This window comes from Bombus vancouverensis, unplaced genomic scaffold (assembly GCF_051014615.1).
Source record: "Bombus vancouverensis nearcticus unplaced genomic scaffold, iyBomVanc1_principal scaffold0039, whole genome shotgun sequence".
NCBI lineage: Eukaryota > Metazoa > Arthropoda > Insecta > Hymenoptera > Apidae > Bombus > Bombus vancouverensis.
The window spans coordinates 350,819-371,753 of NW_027468930.1; the positions used below are offsets into that span (position 1 = coordinate 350,819).

Here is a 20,935-nt window from a genome sequence, read left to right on the forward strand (position 1 = left end):
TCTTTACCGGAATGTAGGCTAGTTTTAAGTATGTATCTTAGATTATCGGTTTGATAGAATTCGCACACATATATATATTTCTGACAATGTAACCTTCATTTCTTTAATAATACAATATTGTATGTTTTATGTATTCGTTAAACTATTAGTTTTTGACTTCATGTATACTTATATTTCATAAATTGATAATATTGTATTTATTGCATAGTATTGGAAGCACTGTCTCTAATATTTACTAGGTTATTACATGTTCGGCATATATGTTTATACTTATATGTAACTCTCCAAATTGATTGATTGAAATATATTTATATATATATATATATTCCTGGCGTTTCAATTATTTTCCCCTTTTGTAGTTATTCTTATTTCCTGGTTTATTTAGAATTGTGTGTATATGTATTTTGTTTATTGGTTGGATCCGTTAATCGCCCTCGTTTTGTTAATCCTTCCTTTCGTTTCGTAGTGCCGTGTGTTCGTTTGTGCATTCAAATCCTTATTCGCGTGTTTTGTATAGAATGGTTTTCTTGTTCTTGTTACGGCGCGTGCGGAGCGCGGGACGTGACATCCCCGCCCTTGGAGTTCAAATTTCCAAAGGAAATTTGACTGATGGTATCCCTGAGTTCGCTCAAGGCGGACGCAGGTGTCGTTGGTAGTTGAGTGACTACCGGTGTTATCGATATCCCTTGAGGTTGTGCTGTTTGATCATCGATATTTCGTCTTCTTTTGAGGTATAGTAGCGGGTGGGTGACTGAGCCGCATATTGCTCCTAATAGGGCGATTCCACATTCGTAAGTTTCACGTTACTGGTATCCGTGTGCGGCTATATCTATTATTGTTTTGATTAGTTTAAATATTGCGAGTACTGACAGTTCCAAATTCCATAAAACCAGTCCATAAGCTTGATACGGTATTTTTCGCTATTGTCGTTAATGTGTTTTGTCCATCATTCCCAGGATGTTTACTGTTCCAGGGACGATTGTTTTTCCTGTTGCTCCTCTGGCCAATGCGTTCAAGACTGCAGATTTTCTGCCGGGAACATGACGTGGTCCCGTAGTGCATCGAGGTCTTTTGGGTATACATTTCGCTCGTGGCCAACGACGATGGTGCTGAATATCGCCACGTTTGGCGCACGTCCGGGCGGAGTTCCTGTGGTGCGATTCCTTTGCCAAACGGGTTGTTCCGAGTAGCATTTTGTTGTATGTCGTACCTTTACTTGTACCGGAATGCATTTGATTATATGGACCGCTTCTCCTGCGATCAAAGCCATGTGTCCTGGGTTTTGGTTATGGTGTATGCAAATTCGTCGGGCGGTAAGTTTGCCAAGCTTAAAGCGTTCTCTATTAGTTTCTTCTGTGTGGTGTATCTTTGTGTCAGTGTATCATGGTATAATGTTTTCATTTCTCGAGTTTATCAGAAATAGGAATAACCTTTTATAGAAAAAGAAAATTTTATATTTATATATATTTGTTAAGGAAATTCGAGGATATGGGAATACAAATTATTGCCTACATTTCCCACACAACAGTTATACATCTATATTACTCTCTGAAGAACGTTTTGCACGCACGCTGGTCGCCAACCGACTATCCTAGATTCTTCTAACATCTGGCAACAGTCTTTTGTCTCCACTAAGACCTTGACGCCCTCTGGCCCTTACACACACACTCTCATGTACAGTGTAAATGTATCACTTCCCTAACAATGTTATATTTTTTTTCTTTCCCTTTTTCTTCTTCCCCTTTTTCTTTTTTTTTGTTTTTTTTTTATTGTTAAAACCTTTGTTTTATTTTAGGTTTTACGTACTTGTTATCAGTGAAAATAAATATTATGAATACTACTTGGATTGTAATTATATACATATATGCGTACGTATTGGTAAGTAGTATAAATGAGATTTGTTTTATTGTTATAAATATATAAGTATATATCATCAATAGGAATAAATATCACAAATGTACCTTGTTTTCGAGTATATATACATATATGCGCGTGCAATGGTGTAGGGCTGGACAATCGTATCCTAAGGGATCGACGGGCGGTGAAGAGCTAACCGGTCAACGAGATTTAGGAAATGTACAGAGAGCTGAGCGTGATTGTAACGAAGATGAAAATTTTGAGAAAATGAATACGAAGGAGTTGAAGGAGCGCCTCGCTAGTTTGGGTTTAAAAACGACGGGAAGAAAAGTAGAATTACGCGCACGGCTACAAGCGGCCATGGATGGTAATGACATATCGTCGGAGGAAGAAAGCGACGACGAAAGTGAGTATGAAGATGACAAAAAAAACGCAAGAGGATACAAGAGAGGTACGCGAAGGGTGTATTCAGGTGATGAATATTGTCGAAGGGCATGTGTTGGTTCGACACTGAGTTTTAGAGACGTCGAAGATGCATTAGAGTCGTTTAGTGGCAACAAAGGTGAAAATGTCGAACGATGGTTCGAGTCGTTCGAGGAAGTCGCTGATACGTGCATGTGGTCGGATGGGCAGAAGGCAGTCTACGCGAGGAAGCTGCTGAAGGGATCAGCGAAAATATTTGCGAGCTTCGAGTGTCATGCCAGGACTTGGCATGAGTTGAAGAGGGGGCTAGTGAAAGAATTTTCGAGGAAAGTCAACAGTAGGCAAGTACATCAGAAACTTGAAGAAACAAAAAAGGAGAGTGATGAAGCATGTTTGGCTTACATGTACCGCATGCTCGAAATAGCCAACCATGTGGACATAGAGGAGGAAGCAAAGGTGGAATACATAGTGGATGGAATAATAGACGACGAGAACAATAAGGCTATATTGTACGGCGCTACGTCAATCAAAGAGTTGAGGAAGAGGTTAGTGATGTACGAAGAGCAGAAGAGTCGCAGAGTAAAGTCGATTGTGAAGCCGGCTAAAACCCAGAAGAACGGGAAGCCCAGTCAATCTGTAGATGCAATGAAGAAAAGAAGATGCTTCATTTGCGGTAGTGAGGATCATCTAAGTGTTAAGTGTCCGGAGAGGGGAGAAGGTGTTAGGTGTTCCGAGTGCAGCGGATTTGGACATATTGCAGCGAGGTGTACGGCACGACCGAAAGAGACTTGCGTAGTGTCAAGATCCGAAAAGGGGAAGTATGTGAAGGAAGTGGCGATAGATGATTGTAGGTTTGTGGCACTAGTGGATACGGGTAGTGATCTCACGTTCATTCGATCAGACGAGTATGCGAGGTTAGGGTCACCACCGCTAGGTAAATGCACGCTTAAGTTCGACGGTGTTGGTTCCGCTGGCAATGAGACCTGGGGTGAATTCACCAAGGTAATGACGGTTGATGGGTGTAAACTGCCAATCACTTTGCACGTTGTTTCAAACAAAATATTGACGAAGCACGGCCTGTTGTTAGGCACTGATTTTCTGGATCAGGTAGAGCTACGGGTTAAACGAGGCGAAGTGACTTTCTTACGGCTTGACGAACAGACTAACAAAGACGTGCCGGATGTGTTTAGAGTTAACGTGGTAGAACAGACCGACGAAACAGACCTAACACACGTACGGGAACCGCATTATCGTGAAGCGATTCGCGATATCGTTAGGGGGTATAGGCCGGAGAAAAAGCGGGACGTTGGGATAACGGCAAAAATCGTTTTAAAGAGTGACAAACCTGTGGTTCGAAGGCCGCGAAGATTGGCGCCTTCGGAGAAAAAAGAGGTGGACGAGTTGATGGAATTATGGACAAATGAAGGCACAATAAAACCGTCAAACTCAGAATATGCAAGTCCCATAGTTGTAGTTAGAAAGAAAGATGGTTCTATCAGAGTCTGTGTTGATTTTCGCGAGCTTAATGAACTTATTGAGTGTCCACATTTCCCATTGCCTCTAATTGATGATATTTTAGATGCATTGCAAGGTACTCTGTTTTTCACAACGTTGGATTTAAAGAATGGTTTTTTCACGTGTGTTTAGACAAAGACAGCCGAAAATATACATCTTTCGTTACGCCATCGGGCCAATATGAATTTTTGAAGTTGCCGTTTGGTTTAAAGATTTCACCCATTGTGTTTCAGAAGTATATTTCGATGATCTTTAAGGAACGTAGTAGGTAAAGGTATTGTTATCGTGTATATGGATGACATTATTATTCTTGCAAAGAATTTAGAGGAGGCGTGGGGACGTTTGCAAATGGTCACAGAGTTAGCTGAGCAGTATGGGCTAATTATAAACTGGGGAAAATGTCGTTTTCTGCAGCAGGAAATTGAATATTTGGGGTATATAGTCTCAAAAGATACCATAAGGCCGTCTACACATAAAACTAGGGCAGTAGCAAACTTTCCCAAGCCAACATCTGTTAAAAAGGTTCAGAGTTTTTTGGGACTTACGGGGTACTTCCGAAAATTTATTAGGGGATACGCGAAGATTGCTAAGCCTTTGACGGATTTGTTGAAAAAGGAGGTAAAATTTCAGTTCGGCGATCGAGAAGTAGAGGCCTTTGGAATCTTGAAAACAGCGCTTGTCAACGAACCAGTGTTAAAGTTGTATAGAATGGGCGCGGAGACTGAGTTGCATACAGACGCGTCCGCAGAGGGTTACGGAGCAATTTTAATGCAACTAGATCTGGACGATGGAAAATTCCATCCGGTCTACTTTGCCAGCGGAAAAACAACTCCCGCCGAGGCAAAGTACACCAGTTACGAACTGGAAGTACTAGCAATTGTAAAAGCGTTGAACAAGTTTAGAATATATCTGTTAGGTATGCCGTTTACTATCGTCACGGATTGCCAAGCGTTTGCTATGACAATGAAAAAGAAAGATTTGTGTGTGCGTGTAGCCAGATGGGCCTTGTTACTAGACGAGTTTAAGTATCAGGTGTGTCATAGGCCAGGTAAAAGCATGCAGCATGTGGATGCTCTGAGTAGAAACCCCCTGCCGAGCACTATGTATGTAACGGAAAGTGAAGACGGGCTGATTGCACGGTTGAGAAGTGCACAGAACAAGGACGTTGAAGTCCGTAGGATTTTAGACGCCGCAACGTGCAATCAGGTCGATAGGTATGTAATAAGGAACAATATTTTGTATAAAGAGTGTAAGGATGATGTGTTAATAGTAGTACCGAAGGCTATGCAGGTTCAGGTAGTCAGGCAGGCGCACGAGCGTGGGCATTTTGGGGTCACCAAAACAGAAGCTATAGTCAAGAAGGACTTTTGGTTTAAGGGGCTACGTGAAAAGGTCGAGCATGTGGTATCTAACTGTCTCGATTGTATCCTAGCCGAACGAAAATTGGGCAAGCAAGAGGGATATCTAAATCCGTTAGACAAAGGTGACACACCGTTAGACACTTACCATATTGACCATGTGGGCCCTATGACAGCTACAAAGAAAAGATACGCACACATCTTTGTAGTAGTGGATGCGTTCACGAAGTTTACGTGGCTTTATCCTACTAGATCTACTGATACCGCGGATGTTATCGATCGACTGAAGAAGCAAGCGGCTGTTTTTGGGAACCCACGACGAATTATCTCTGATCGGGGAACAGCGTTCACATCCAACGCGTTCCAAGAGTATTGCGAAGAAGAAAATATAAAGCATTTATTAGTCACGACGGGGGCGCCGAGGGGGAACGGGCAGGTAGAGAGGGTAAACAGGACACTCATACCTTTACTAACTAAACTGACTGCCCCTAAACCCGATGATTGGTATAAACATGTCGACCAAGTACAGAAATACCTGAATTTTACATTAAACAGGAGCACGGGAAAAACTCCTTTCCAGCTACTTGTCGGGGTCGAGATGCAAACTAAAGAAGACCCACAGATCCGAAAATTGGTTGAAGAAGAATGGGTGGTGGAATTCGAAGAGCAACGTCGTGAACTGCGTGAGGACGCGAAAAAGAAAATTGCTGCTACTCAAGAGGAAAATCGGAGGCACTACAACAAAAGAAGAAAAGGTGCGAAACAGTACCTAAGTGGAGAGTTGGTGGCCATAAAGAGAACGCAGTTTGGCCCAGGATTAAAACTGGGAGAAAGATTTTTGGGTCCGTACCGGATAGTGCGAGCAATGTGGAATGATCGCTACATTGTGGAGAAGGTAGGAGAGCATGAGGGGCCAAAACGGTCATCAACTACTGCTGATTTTATGAAACCTTGGGTCATAAACGCCGAAAGTGACGCATCTGATGACAGCGAGATAGGAGGCAACATCTGAGGGCAGATGTTATTGCAGGATGGCCGAGTGTAGTATCGTGAGTGTGAGGCCTGGGAGTTGGCGGGTGAACCGCGTGGAATGTCGCGAGAGCCGAGGCGTTTGTTTTTGATCGCGTAGTTTTGGAAAGAGGAGACCTACGTGATCTTGGCCACGTGATCTTCTGTACGTTTGGTGTGAATAGTTCAGGTTGAACAACAATCGTCTTTTTCTGTCCGATTAACATCTGTATCATCCATTCCTTGTAAATATATTATATCACAATATTACATATATATATTATTTATTTTTTTTTTATATATATAATTTTCGTTTGGATCTGTTCCTTTGTACGAATACTGTATCCCTGTATATAATATAACATATATAATATGTTATAATTATGTTAGTTGTTATTTATTATATATATTTTCCTTAACTCTCTCCCCCTTTTTCTTGTGTTTTTTTTTTTTTTTTTTATTAGTACCTAACATTGCTATTATGATGCTGTATTGTATTGCATAGGCTGTTATTTGTATGTGCGCGCGACGAATTTTTCAACATGGTCGTTCGCGTGTCTCTTTGGTATGGCGTTGGTTTAATGTCAACAGTAACGTGTTGTTGAAATAATTAATTAATTGTTAATCACTATAATTTTATTTAGTAGTGTTTTGTAATATTGTTTTGTGTTTCGTGATATTGTGTGTGTCAATACCGTGTGCTACTTTAATGCGATAGCATGGATTGTATTGTTACCGAATTTCAATAGTCATTGTTTCGATTATACGTGACTTGCATTTATGTAAGTCTCGTTTAATTTAGTTAATGTTTTGTGTATTGTGTTACCAGTTATTTCGTGTAGCATAACTTTATTCCTTTGCACCGAGTTCAGTCATGTCTTGTCGTTAATATTTAGTTAGTCTATCTTGATTAATATATATATTTAACAAATATTTAAGAAACAATGGCGAGTGTAGTGGAATCGTTGGACGAAGAAATGGTTTTGACATTGTCGGAAAAGCTTAAAGCATGGGATGCGAACTTTCGCGATATGAGTGCAAAACTCGCCGAATTACAAAGCGGCTTATTCGAACTTAAAACAAAACAAGAACCTAAAACACCCGTATCGCCGCCGACAACGCAACAAGAGACGGTCCAGCCGAGTGGACATACCCAGCCAATTAAGCTAAAAGATGCGATCGAATCGGTGCCAGTGTTTGACGGATATCGACCATCGGTATTCCACTTTTTAAGAGCTTGTGAGCGCGCGCGAAATATGATTCCCAGATATCAAGAACCTCAATTGGTAAAATTGTTAGTAAATAAGCTCCGTGGACACGCGCTCCTCGCCATCGAAGACACAGAATTAATGAGTCTAAACGATTTCGGGAACAAATTAAAGGATCTATTCGGCCCAAAGAAATCTCTTAACGAATATAAAGGGGAATTAGGAACGATATTTCAACGACCCGGGGAAGACATATTAGATTATATGGATCCCGTTAGAAATCTTAGATTGGCAATAGTGGACGGAGAAAGAGGCGACTACGGCATCATATCCCCCGGTATCCAAGATACTATAGATTGGGAAACGAAAGAAGCTTTCGTTGAAGGACTTCCGAACGAGGTATATGTGCGAGTAAAAATAGCAGGGTACCATACTTTAGAAGATGCGTATCGTCAAGCCGTCAAAGCAACACACGAATTGAAACAAATAACCGATAGAACGCGACCCCAACGACCGACACCCTCGAACTATTACAGACGCGACAACGCACATCCTTCGAACACTAACAACAATATCAGGAACAACCGCCAAGATCGAAGATCGCTACCTCCATCGCAGAATTTTTTGAATTCTACAAGACAAAATATCACGTGTAACTATTGCAAAAAACCCGGGCATCTAGTGAAAGACTGTTACAAATTTAAAGCCCGAGTAGATGCCGGATTAGTCGTACCCTATGCTTCGAGACCATCGGGAAACCAAATACGTCCTTCGCCCAAGAGTACAGGCGGCAACCAGGCGACCGGCGCCGACGGCAACAAACACAACAAGGACAGCCACCCCCGCGAGATCGACTCCACCACCCATAACGAGAGACAGAGCGAACGCAATGCCGACCATAAGATCGAACGAACAACCACTAAATATTGTGGGGGAGTCATCCCACAACCAAACGAGGTCACAGACAGAGAATCCAGAATCTCAAGGCAAAAGGAAAAGAGTGAAGCACAAGCAACCGGCGAAGGAAAATCATCAGGAGTTGAATTCAGATTCGGAAGGCGACCTCTCCGAATTATGTCAATAAAATTTAACGATTCCCCAACGACCCCAACTGCACGAATAGTTTCCCCAGATCTAAAGACTAAGACGAGTTTATTATTAGACTCTGGATCGGAAATCAACATTATCAAGAAACCTGCTATACTCGATTCAGCCATCATCGACGAAAAGGAATCAATCGAAGTGCGAGGAATTACGGCAACGAGCCTGGTTTTCTTAGGGCAGACGGTAATACAGGTTGCGGGCCATCCGGTTGTTTTTCATGTAGTCGATGATTCATTGCTAATCGATCAAGACGGAATCCTAGGATCCGAATTTTTTGCAGGTTGTAAGGCTCGTTTAGATTATGAGGGAAAACATATCAGATGGGGAAATATTTATATTCCCTTCGATACTAAAGAAAAAATAATTATACCGAAGCGAAGTTCAATAACGTGTTCGATTAATATCGCTAATCCAGAGATAAAAGAGGGATTTATTCCAGGAATCGAGCCGAACAAGGGAATCTATTTTGGTAATGCAGTTGTGAGGAATCATAAAGGAAAAGGTTACATAAGAGTAATAAATACTACTTCGAGAGATTACGTATTTACAACACCAACGATGGTAATTAAAGAATTTGAAAATCCCCCCCCCCCCCGCCTCCGCTTCCTAGGACAGCGTGCAATACAGTTCTAAGATCGGAGGAAAGTAGATACGATAAAATAAATGAGTTACCACGACTCGAACATTTGAACGAAGAAGAAAAGGAAAATGCTAAAAAATTGATTCGTAATAATCAAGATAGGTTTCATATTCCAGGAGATACATTGGAAGCAACCGAAGTTCTGGAACATAGGATAATTACAACGGATAATATACCCATCAATACTAAACAGTATCGATATCCACCAATACATCGAGAAGAAATAAATCGACAGGTCCAAGAACTACTAGATACGGACGTAGTGGAACCATCAATATCTCCATATAACTCCCCGTTATGGATTGTGCCCAAAAACCCGATTCGCAAGGAAATAAGCGCTGGAGATTAGTCATCGATTATAGAAAATTGAACGATAAAACGATTGGCGATGCCTTCCCACTACCCAACATTACAGAAATATTGGATCAATTAGGAAGTGCAAAATATTTTTCCACGTTTGACTTGGCATCGGGCTTTCACCAGATCCGTATGTCACAGGAAGATGCCCACAAAACTGCATTTTCGACATCATACGGGCATTTTCAATTCAAAAGAATGCCCTTTGGATTAAAAGATGCCCCAGCAACATTTCAACGTTTGATGAATTCAATATTATCTGGTCTGCAAGGAATAGAACTATTCGTCTATCTGGATGACATAGTGATTTATTCCACGTCTCTCCAAGAACACGAAATTAAATTTAATAAATTAATGGAAAGACTGAGGAAAGCTAAATTACGATTACAACCTGATAAGTGCGAATTTTTACGACACGAGGTGAATTATTCAGGACATATAATTAGTGAGGATGGCGTGAAACCTGACCCAAAGAAAGTCGAAGCCGTATCAAAATTTCCACGACCAAAGAGGGCGAAAAATATCAAACAATTTCTGGGACTAGCAGGATATTACAGAAGATTTATACCCCGATTTCCCCAAGGTCGCGAAACCATTGACACAACTATTAAAGAAAGACACTCCCTTTAAATGGACAGAAAATCAAGAAAACGCATTCAATAATTTAAAGACAGCGTTAGTGACGAAACCCATCCTGCAATGTCCAGACTTTTCTAAACCCTTTAACCTTACTACAGACGCATCAGGATATGCAATAAGCGGTGTACTGAGTCAAGGGCCAATCGGAAAGGATTTGCCGATTGCGTATGCCTCAAGGCTATTAAATCCCGCCGAACAAAACTACTCTACCATAGAAAAGGAGTGTCTGGCAATTGTTTACAGCGCCATGCACTTCCGACCGTATCTTTACGGAAGAAAGTTTACCATCGTAACCGATCATAAACCTTTAGTGTGGATGCATTCTATCAAAGATCCTACTTCAAGAATTTGGAAATGGAAATTAAAGTTATCGGACTTCGAATTTGATATTGTATACAAAGAAGGCAGGGCGAACGCAAACACAGACGCATTATCTAGGAACCCTCCGGAAGTTTGTTTACCAATCAGAAAGAGAGAGGAAGTCTCACCGATTCGCTATCCTGTCTCAAAAAGATTCGAAATAGATACGTCAACCGAAGACTCTCCCATATTCGAAGCTAAACCACACGTCTTGCCTCAATCCAGTGATTCTAAAAATCAAGGAAAGGGTTTTACCCGAAAACATTTTACAATAGAAGAAACCCCCATAAAATATTTAGACCAAGCATTAGCAGAAATCGATGTAAGTACAGATAGAGAAATAACCAATCGAGAAAAAGAAGGCACGGATACAACAAGCGAAAAAGAGACCTCCACTGTAATTCCAGAACTAATTCAACAACGAGAAAAGGACACGAGACCTACGATAATTGCGGAACTAAGAATTTCAGAAACCCGAGACTCAATTGCGAGAGTAAATGACCATAAAGTAGTATTTATAGATATACATGGCAATCCGATAGATAAAGGAGCCTTAGAAATGAAGGAAACGGGAAAATTACCTCGTTATGAAGATTTAATGTTAGAAAAAGCAAGATTGAGTTACGATTCTGGAAAATACATTGTATTCCTACCGATAAAGGAAAATAGAAATATTCCAATAACACCAGAAAATTTATTAAACTCGCTAAGATCTCTATTAGATGCAGTAAATGAAAAACAGTTAACTTCGTTCAGCATTAGCAAAGGAAACTTGGAGGAAATACCCTGGCGATATACAATCAGAAAATTAAAGGAAATATTTATGGAAAAAACCTTAGCCATCACCATTTGCACTGGGGAAGTAATTACCCCATCTGTGGAAGCGCGGAACAACATAATACGAGAAAAACATGAATCAAGCGTAGCAGGACACAAAGGAATAACAAAAACTTATCAAAGAATACGACAACATTACTATTGGGAAAATATGAAAAAGGAAATTCAAGATTACGTAAGAACATGTAAGGAATGTCAATTGAAGAAACTCACAAGAATAAAAGCAAAGCAACCAATGGTACTTACAGACACACCAGGTAAAGCGTTCGATAAGGTTAGTATGGATATTATAGGTCCATTACCAAAAACCCAAAAGGGAAACGAATATATATTAACTATCCAAGACTTATTAACAAAATACTCAATTGGGATTCCACTAGGAGGAATCTCTTCAGCCGAGATAGCGGACGTTTTTGTAAAGCGATTTATTTGTCGTTTCGGGTCACCGAGAGCTATTCTCACTGATCAAGGAACGAACTTTACATCCTCACTAATGAAGAAAGTAGCAAAGAGATTCCGCATCAAACAATATACCACGACGGCATATCATCCACAAAGTAACGGTTCAATCGAAAGATCTCACCACGTGCTGATAGAATATCTCAAATTATACATTGAAAATTCCAAAAATTGGGACGAATGGGTAGAATTAGCTATGTTTTCCTATAATACCTCTGTACACGAAGGAACGAAATTCTCCCCGCACGAATTAGTTTTTGGACATCTAGCCAGAGAACCTACTGGTGAAGTAATAATCGAAGAGAACATGGAACCAACTTACGCAGAATATCTCGAAGATCTGTTCGATAAAATTAACACCGTACAACGAATGGCAAGAGAAAATTTGATAAAATCCAAACTAAGATCAAAAGAATATTACGACCGACGAATCAACCCCCAAGATTTTAAAATAGGAGATTCGATATATTTACTAAAAGAACCCAGTAAAGGAAAATTCTCCGATCAATATACTGGACCATACAAAGTGCTAGAAATCTTGCAGAACCAAAACGTCAAGATCGAAGTAAAAGGGATTCCGCGAACGGTGCATTTAAACAAGTTAAAACTAGCGCATAATCGAAATAAGCAACGAATAAAGCGATTTCAGTGGGCAACGTAGTGCGGTAGTGTATGTTATAGTGCTGTTCGTCGAATAATACAGATATCGAACACCTAAAAGGAAAAAGGAAAATTATTATACGTGTTTCAATTATTGCTTAAATATAAAACGTGTTAACTCAATGAACAATTAACTAGTGAAAGTGAAAGTTACCTTGTGAACAAGTGATCAACATACAAGAAAGTGTACGTGCAAGTATAGGTTATGGATCGTTGTTCGTGGAACACAATGTATGACAGCTACCTAAAATAAGTGAATAAATTAGTTTCAATTGTCTCGGTGCAAAATACAAGGTTACTAAATGTTATAACTATATTATGGATAAATCAAAAGGAGGTGTAACACTGTTCGTCGAATAATACAGATAGCGAAAACCTAAGAAGAAAAAGGGAAAATTATTATGTGCACTCCAATTATTGTTTGAATATACAACATGTCGATTCAATAAATAATTAAAAGAGGGGAAGTGAAAGTTACCTTGTAAACAAGTAATCATCATACAAGAAGGTCTACATGCAAAATAGGTTATGGCTCCCTGCTTGCGGAACACAATGTACTAGCTGAAAATAAACGAACGAATTAACTTCAATTGCCTCATTTGCAAAGAGCAGCATCGCTAAATGTTATAACGGTGCTGTGGAGGCGTGGCAATGTTCGTCGAATGACACAGATAGCGGAAACTTGGAAAAAGAAAAGAAGTTTATTACGAGTGTTCCAATTACTGTTTGAATGTAAAACGTGTTAGTTCAACGAATAACGAAAACAGTGAAAGTGCAACTTACCTCGTGAACAATCAATCACCATACAAGGAAGTGTACATGCGTGGATTTCGCAGATTAACAAGAAGAAATAAAATAGCTGATAAATATAGAAAGTGGTTAGAAAATAATTAAGATAGATTAATTGAGAGTTAGTAATAAATATAACCGGAGTAAAAGGATATTTTATTGTGTATTAATCTACGTAGTATTGTTATATTATTATATCTAACATGTAGAAATGGATTTTGTACGCATATATGTATATAATTCCAATCCAAGTAGTATTCATAATATTTATTTTCACTGATAACAAGTATGTAAAACCTAAAATAAAACAAATGTTTTAACAATAAAAAAAAAACAAAAAAAAAAAGAAAAAGGGGAAGAAGAAAAAAAAGAAGAAAAAAAAGGAAAGAAAAAAAATATAATATATATAAATATAAAATTTTCTTTTTCTATAAAAAGTTATTCCTATTTCTGATAAACTCGAGAAATGAAAACATTATACCATGATACACTGACGCAAAGATACACCACACAGAAGAAACTAATAGAGAACTCTTTAAGCTTGGCAAACTTACCGCCCGACGAATTTGCATACACCATAACCAAAACCCAGGACACATGGCTTTGATTGTTATTTAATAAGGTTTTGGGTTTATAAAATAACGATTCACTTAAATTCGTTTTCTTCAATATATTTCAGTCTTATAACACGTCTTACCACACAGGAATCTCCAAGTAAATAGATCAACGTGGTCGACTTCTAAGACAAAAGAGCGTCGTTAGAAGTCGTACCAACTTAGCTTGTAGTAAGCAGCGATCATACCAACTTAACATTTCTCAACATTGATCGTAGGAGAAGCGGTCCATATAGTCAAATGCATTCCGGTACAAGTAAAGGTACGACATACAACAAAATGCTACTCGGAACTACCCGTTTGGCAAAGGAATCGCACCACAGGAACTCCGCCCGGACGTGCGCCAAACGTGGCGATATTCAGCACCATCGTCGTTGGCCACGAGCGGAATGTATACCCAAAAGACGATGCACTACAGGACCACGTCATGTTCCCGGCAGAAAATCTGCAGTCTTGAACGCATTGGCCAGAGGAGCAACAGGAAAAACAATCGTCCCTGGAACAGTAAACATCCTGGGAATGTTGGACAAAACACATTAACGACAATAGCGAAAAATACCGTATCAAGCTTATGGACTGGTTTTATGGAATTTGGAACTGTCAGTGCAGCAATATTTGGAATACTCGCAATATTTAAACTAATCAAGACAATAATATATATAGCCGCACACGGATACCAGTTACGTGAAACTTACGAATGCGGAATCGCCCTATTAGGAGCAATATGCGGCTCAGTCACCCACCCGCTACTATACCTCAAAAGAAGACGAAATATCGATGATCAAACAGCACAACCTCAAGGGATATCGATAACACCGGTGGTCACTCAACTACCAACGACATCTACGTCCGCCTTGAGCGAACTCAGAGATACCATCAGTCAAATTTCCTTTGGAAATTTGAACTCCAAGGGCGGGGCTGTCACGTCCCGCGCTCCGCACGCGCCGTAACAAGAACAAGAAAACCATTCTATACACAACACGCGAATAAGGATTTGAATGCACAAACGAACACACGGCACTACGAAACGAAAGGAAGGATTAACAAAGCGAGGGCGACTAATAAATCCAACCAGTATAAAATAAAATAAATAAAACAAGCTAACGGATTGAACGAGTTACGAACCAAACAAATAAACCAGGAAATAAGAATAACTACAAAAAGGGAAATAATTGAAGCGCCAGAAATACATGTATATATAAATATATTTTAATCAATCAACTTGGAGAGTTACATATAAGTATAAACATATATGCTAGATATGTAATAAACTAGTAAATATTAGTGTTAGTGCTTATAATACTATGCAACAAATACAATATTATCAATTTATGAAATATAAGTATATACGAAGTTAAAAACTAATAGTCTAACGAATACATAAAACATACAATATTGTATTATTAAAGAAATAAAAGTTACATTGTCAGAAACATATATATATGTGTGCGCATTTTATTAAACAGAAACATACTTAAAACTAGCCTACGTTCCGGTAAAGAGTTATAAAATAAGAACTATGCTACGAAACATGCATGTCTCTATATAAACATATAAAAATCTATATTCTAAACTATTACTAATCTTTGTGCATTCTACAATCTGAAATACATACTTAAAACTAGCCTACATGCCGGTAAAGCATTATAAAATAAGAACTACATTATGAAACATGCATGTCTCTATATAAACATATAAATAATCTATTTTCTAAATTAAACCACTATTAATAATCTACAAAAGAAATAGAACACACAACGCAACACTTGGGACCAAGCGACAACCTGTCGACAGGCCAAACGCTCAAAATAATTAACACGGCAACGACTTGAGGAATTGCTTACAGAAATTCTGTCATCAAGCACAAATATGTAAAGACACATAAAACGCACAATAATCTAGAAATAAAACCTTCAATACTATGTTGTCACAATACAAAATATATATGTATATATGAAATCAAATGATTGACACATAACCTCAAATACACAATACTATATCACAAAAGAATCTAAATGAAAATCACTTTGCCAGAAATATATACATATATACGTGTGCGTGTGCGTGTTCTATCTTATTAAAAGAAATTAATATAAAATAAATAATTAACATTTCATTTCGTACGAACACTACATGAACGAGAGAAATATACATATAAATACGTATATATATATATATATATATATATGTATGTGTGAGTGCATATGTTTTATATTATCGAATACTCTATAAAATAAACTACTCAAAACAACAAATAACGCAATCGAAGAATTACAAAACATTAGCCATATTGAAGTGACACACAACATAAACATATATATATATATATATATATATATATACATATTATACTATTGTCACTTTAAAACAATATTAATAAATAAATGTTCTAATTGCGGTAGAATAAGGAAAAACGAGCGACAGACGAAAAATTACTTCGATATCAAACAAAACTAAAGACCCGTCACTAAAAACTTTACTGATGACATTTATGAGCAGCCATGTTAGATTTACACGCGTCACGGCGACAGGAATATTAAGGATTAATGGAAGTCAGGCGCGAGAAATAAATCATGAAAACACATTGTTAACACTTTTCTTTAATAAATTCTATGCGCAACTACAAATGTAAAAAAAAAAATATATATATAATTAATTAAAAGGGGGGAAATATAAAATTGAAAAAAATAACAAACGTAAAATAGATAACCTAACACTATCACATTCAAAATATATATATATATATATATATATATATATATATATATATCATACATAAAAACAAAAGACATTTAAAAGGAAAAAATAATAATAATAAGGAACCTCTGATGGAGATGCCTCCGCAACGGTAATAAAAATGGTAATTTTTAAAATGGTAAAAACGGTAATAAAATGAACGGTAATAACAATGATCACTATAATAATGAGCGAAGAATAATGAACGTAATAAGAATGTTCACCGGAATAATAATGAGCAATGAACGTAATAAGAATGTTCACCAGAATAATAATGAGCAATGGACGTAATAAGAATGTTCACCGGAACACTAACCTTAACCTAACACTATCACATTCAAAATATATATATATATATATATATATATATATATATATATATATATTTCACTGTGAAATGGAGTTCAACGAGCGCTTAAACGTCGAAATATCTCCAACGGGAAGGAAGTTACGGCCATTTATCGTCCAAAAAATCGAAATTTTCGCGATTTGCGAGATATTTTGCTTGTTTCGACGCTTAAATGGTTGTGCATTGCATTAGCACTGTGAAATGGAGTTCAACGAGCGCTTAAACGTCGAAATATCTCCAACGGGAAGGAAGTTACGGCCATTTATCGTCCAAAAAATCGAAATTTTCGCGATTTGCGAGATATTTTGCTTGATTCGACGGTTAAATGGTTGTGCACTGCATTAGCACTGTGAAATGGAGTTCAACGAGCGCTTATCCCGTGACCGTGGCTACGTTCGGCGACCAGTTGTCACCTCGAACCCACTTTCGCTTTCACAAATGTCAAACAATTACAAATGACAATTGCTTAATTACAGTTATGATAAAATCTAGGCTAAAGCATTAGAAGGCTTCCTCAAAATTGCAAAGGGAAGGCTCCGGTTTTCCTTTCATCTCCGACATATATAATAATCTGTTAATAGCAGCGTTCTCTTCAAGTTAACTACCCTCATTATCCCAAAAGAAATAAGGGATTGAACGATTCGTGGCGTCGATTAGTCAATCGTAACGGGAATTTACGATTCCCGTTGGCGCACTTCCTCGAGATCGCGTCTCCCCACGAACGTGCGAATTTACATATTTAACAATATATATATGGCGGGTTAATGTTGAAATTTTGGGTGTTTGGGCGTTAATTTTAGTTTCTTTACATTTTTTTTCCTTTAGGAATACCTGCACTTTATCATTTATGGAAGTTTTGTTAACAGAAACGAAAAATTTAGAAAAGATATGTATAATCAAGGAATCTCAGGATAGCACACTTAGACTGCAGATTTTTCTGTATGCAAAAGTAAGTCAAAGGAAGAGGATGAAGTTTTCTTGTATAAGGCTTTGTTTCTGCTTGAGCTAGCTTACAATGAAATACGTTCAGTGTGACAGAGTATCGACAACTATTTCAAACTTTAGCTTTAAATACAAAAAGTTTACGCGCAAAAATAAGCTGAAGAAAAGAAAAATGTTTTTTTTCTTGTTTGACGTCTTATCCTGTCTGGCGGTATGGAATTATTCTGGAAAAGCCTGTATATGTACAGAGTATATAAAAAATACACTTATTTGACCGGACCACCCTAATTCTACGACTCTGGATGATACAGTTTTACAAACGTCTACTCATCGCGAGGACCAACTTGCCAACTTTTCAAAATAAGCTATGAGTCGCAATTGAACCGTTTTCTGGAGAAATGACGTTGAAATTTCATTGGGTCTTACATCGAGATTATTCGCAACAAGTTTATATTTCGCAGTCAGGTAGAAAGTAGGCAATGTGACATCAACGAGAAAACAACAAGTTTTCGTTAGCAGGTGGGATAGCCCGTGATAAACAGAATGGAGCAATCAGCGTGATTTCACATTATTACAGAATTATCTACTGCGTGAAAAAAGACTTTCAAACAAAGATTCTGATTTTATTAGCTTTCTTTTAGAATAAATAGAAAATAAAATTTGTAAATAACAATTAATCTCATTATTTTAAATAATATATCTAAACTTGTTGAAATTGCAAATAATTTATTTCTGTCTTTTAACATTTCAACAATTATTTAAATGAAAATTTATTTAATAGTGCCCAGTATTGCGCGCAACACATTTTTGGAACAACGAACAATTCGATAGTCGGTAATAGAGATAGATGGCAAAATAATTGGATTTATTGATAAAATGAGGATTAAATTGATTAAAAAAAGTAAATTGATTAAAATGTATACAAATCCTACATATACAAGAATAATATCTTGCACATCATGGTATCCAAATATACTTTCCCAGTAAAGTTCCATTTGATCCTCGTGCTAAGTAGCATACGGTGCCAGCAAACGTCAATTTTTACAAAATTTTGCGTGAATCAATCGATCCAGAGGCTCCGATCCTCCGAAATCACGCTAGTGGACACTTATACGCCCTGACACTTTTTATACATGCTGTACATAAAAACATATGTATCGAAACTGTTGTTATTTCTATACTCAGAGGTAAGATCAGAGTAGTTATTATTTTATTGAATGGATAAATCTATTACACCGTTCTGAGCCAAAAAAAGCCTTTATTGCACACGCTTACAAAAACTAGGGATAAAAACAAAAAAGCATCTTAAGCCTATCGATTAAATCTATCGATTGTAACTAGCATCATCCTCTAGTTACTATTTCTTATCACTAACGCATCTGCATATGGATGGCGAGCACGAACTCACGTTGTCATTTTCAACAGAAACTTTGATACAAAGTACGCAGATTTGTGTATAAATACATTACGGTTGAAAAATTGTTGAATATTTACTACTGTATCTGTTATACTTGATCGTTAACACCTATTTTTTTCGCCTGCCTAATGTTACGCCGGGCCTCTCTGCCTGGCCCAGGTCACACACCGCGGGCCAGACGGACACCAGATGTCCGCTTTTCCGTACGGCGTACCCTCAATATCCTTAAGCACCCGTCATAAACCCGAGTCACTTGCCTGCTAAGGTCCTTCAAAACAAACAAACATCTGTGTCCGAAGCATTTCTAAAGACTATTGTCTACCACGGCGGGACAAGGGAAAGTTAGTTTTCTCACGTGCGCTGCAACTTTCCTCCCACTAACCACTTTCTCTCGAGGGCGGTTAAGACCCTTCGGTTAACCAATTAACAGCGAAACCTGTTTCCCTCACTCTCTTAACTAACATCGGCACCAACAAATCCGATGGTCCCGTGCGCTAGACACACCCATCCTTAGCTTTCCTCCGACACAGCATCGTCACTCAACTTCACTTCTTCTACATCGTTGGAAAAGTCAACTACTAAGTATACGCTAATGCCCAGCGGGGCAGTCTAAGCATAACGCGAGAGTCGGTCTTGGTATTGTCGAGCATACATTTCCTCTCCTAAATATCTCATAGTGCTACGTCCACTAATACACTAAATCTAATTATAAGAGCCCTGCTCTAACGCACATATCTATCTTAGCTTCGTGCGACAAGTTGTTAATTACTTATTTCTCTACGTCAGTGTAATCTAAGTGCTGGAAACATATAATTTATAATTCTGTGAATCACAGGGTTATACAACCTCAATCACCCCTATTATCTCAACGAAAATCAGGGGATCGATCAATTCGTGGTGTCGATTGTTATAATCGTAACGGGGATTTACGAGCCCCGTTGACGTCTCTCCTTGCGATTACGTCTCCCCGCGATTGGTCGAACAAACACCTAACTTACTATCCTCAAAACGTTATCAGATTATACATTTTGTTCGGCTGATAAAATGGAATTTCTTGGAATTTAGAGCTCCCTTTACATTCACTTGTTATTGTACGAGTATTTTGCTCGTTCACCAGCCGTTCACTCATTTTATTTTGCAATCGTGACAATTTGATGCTGCTTCTCCACTCTGTATAACGTGTTACCTACAAACACCGATATGTATATAATCTGATGCATTAATTACTATACGATACACCATGAGAACGTTAATACACGCAAAACGAAATAGATAAACAGTATCTGCTAAAATTATAGCTATAATATATAATATAATATATAATATAATATAATATAATATAATATAATATAATATAATATATTTTTGTTACAGTCGACTTCTCCAAAAGTCAAAAGCTTGTCTTGTTATTGGCACGTACCGTAAACACTCGACTAATTGCGTATTTCTTAAAGCTATATTTCTCCTCTTTACAACTTTTTTACGAGATTAGTTTGAAATCAGCCCAATTGATAAACCATTTCAATTTTCAATCTCCTATATTCAAAATTTATTATAATCAATTCTATTTTAGTTTTTGCTATCAAAGGAACATAAATTGGAAGTTGAAACAAAAAACATGGGTTCTAATTAAATATTACTATCTGCTTCTATTCTTAATCGT

The 20,935-nt window shown here is 37.9% G+C and overlaps 2 long non-coding RNA genes across 4 annotated transcripts; both read right to left on the reverse strand.

The window, feature by feature from the left end:
- Positions 1–362: 362 nt before the first annotated feature.
- Positions 363–15,999, reverse strand: LOC143304542 (uncharacterized). 2 transcript variants are annotated; one of them, XR_013061197.1, is made up of 3 exons: positions 14,524–15,999; positions 13,912–14,324; positions 363–1,210 (listed from the first exon to the last, which is right to left on the reverse strand). It is a non-coding gene; the product is annotated as an uncharacterized LOC143304542 (long non-coding RNA). The 2 variants fall into 2 exon arrangements; XR_013061198.1 differs by having other exon boundaries at positions 364–1,210; positions 14,584–15,999.
- On the reverse strand, positions 11,689–13,894 carry LOC143304543 (uncharacterized). 2 transcript variants are annotated; one of them, XR_013061199.1, is made up of 3 exons: positions 13,769–13,894; positions 12,904–12,986; positions 11,689–12,669 (listed from the first exon to the last, which is right to left on the reverse strand). It is a non-coding gene; the product is annotated as an uncharacterized LOC143304543 (long non-coding RNA). The 2 variants fall into 2 exon arrangements; XR_013061200.1 differs by lacking the exon at positions 13,769–13,894 and having other exon boundaries at positions 11,689–12,479; positions 12,580–12,669; positions 12,904–13,481.
- Positions 16,000–20,935: the final 4,936 nt, after the last annotated feature.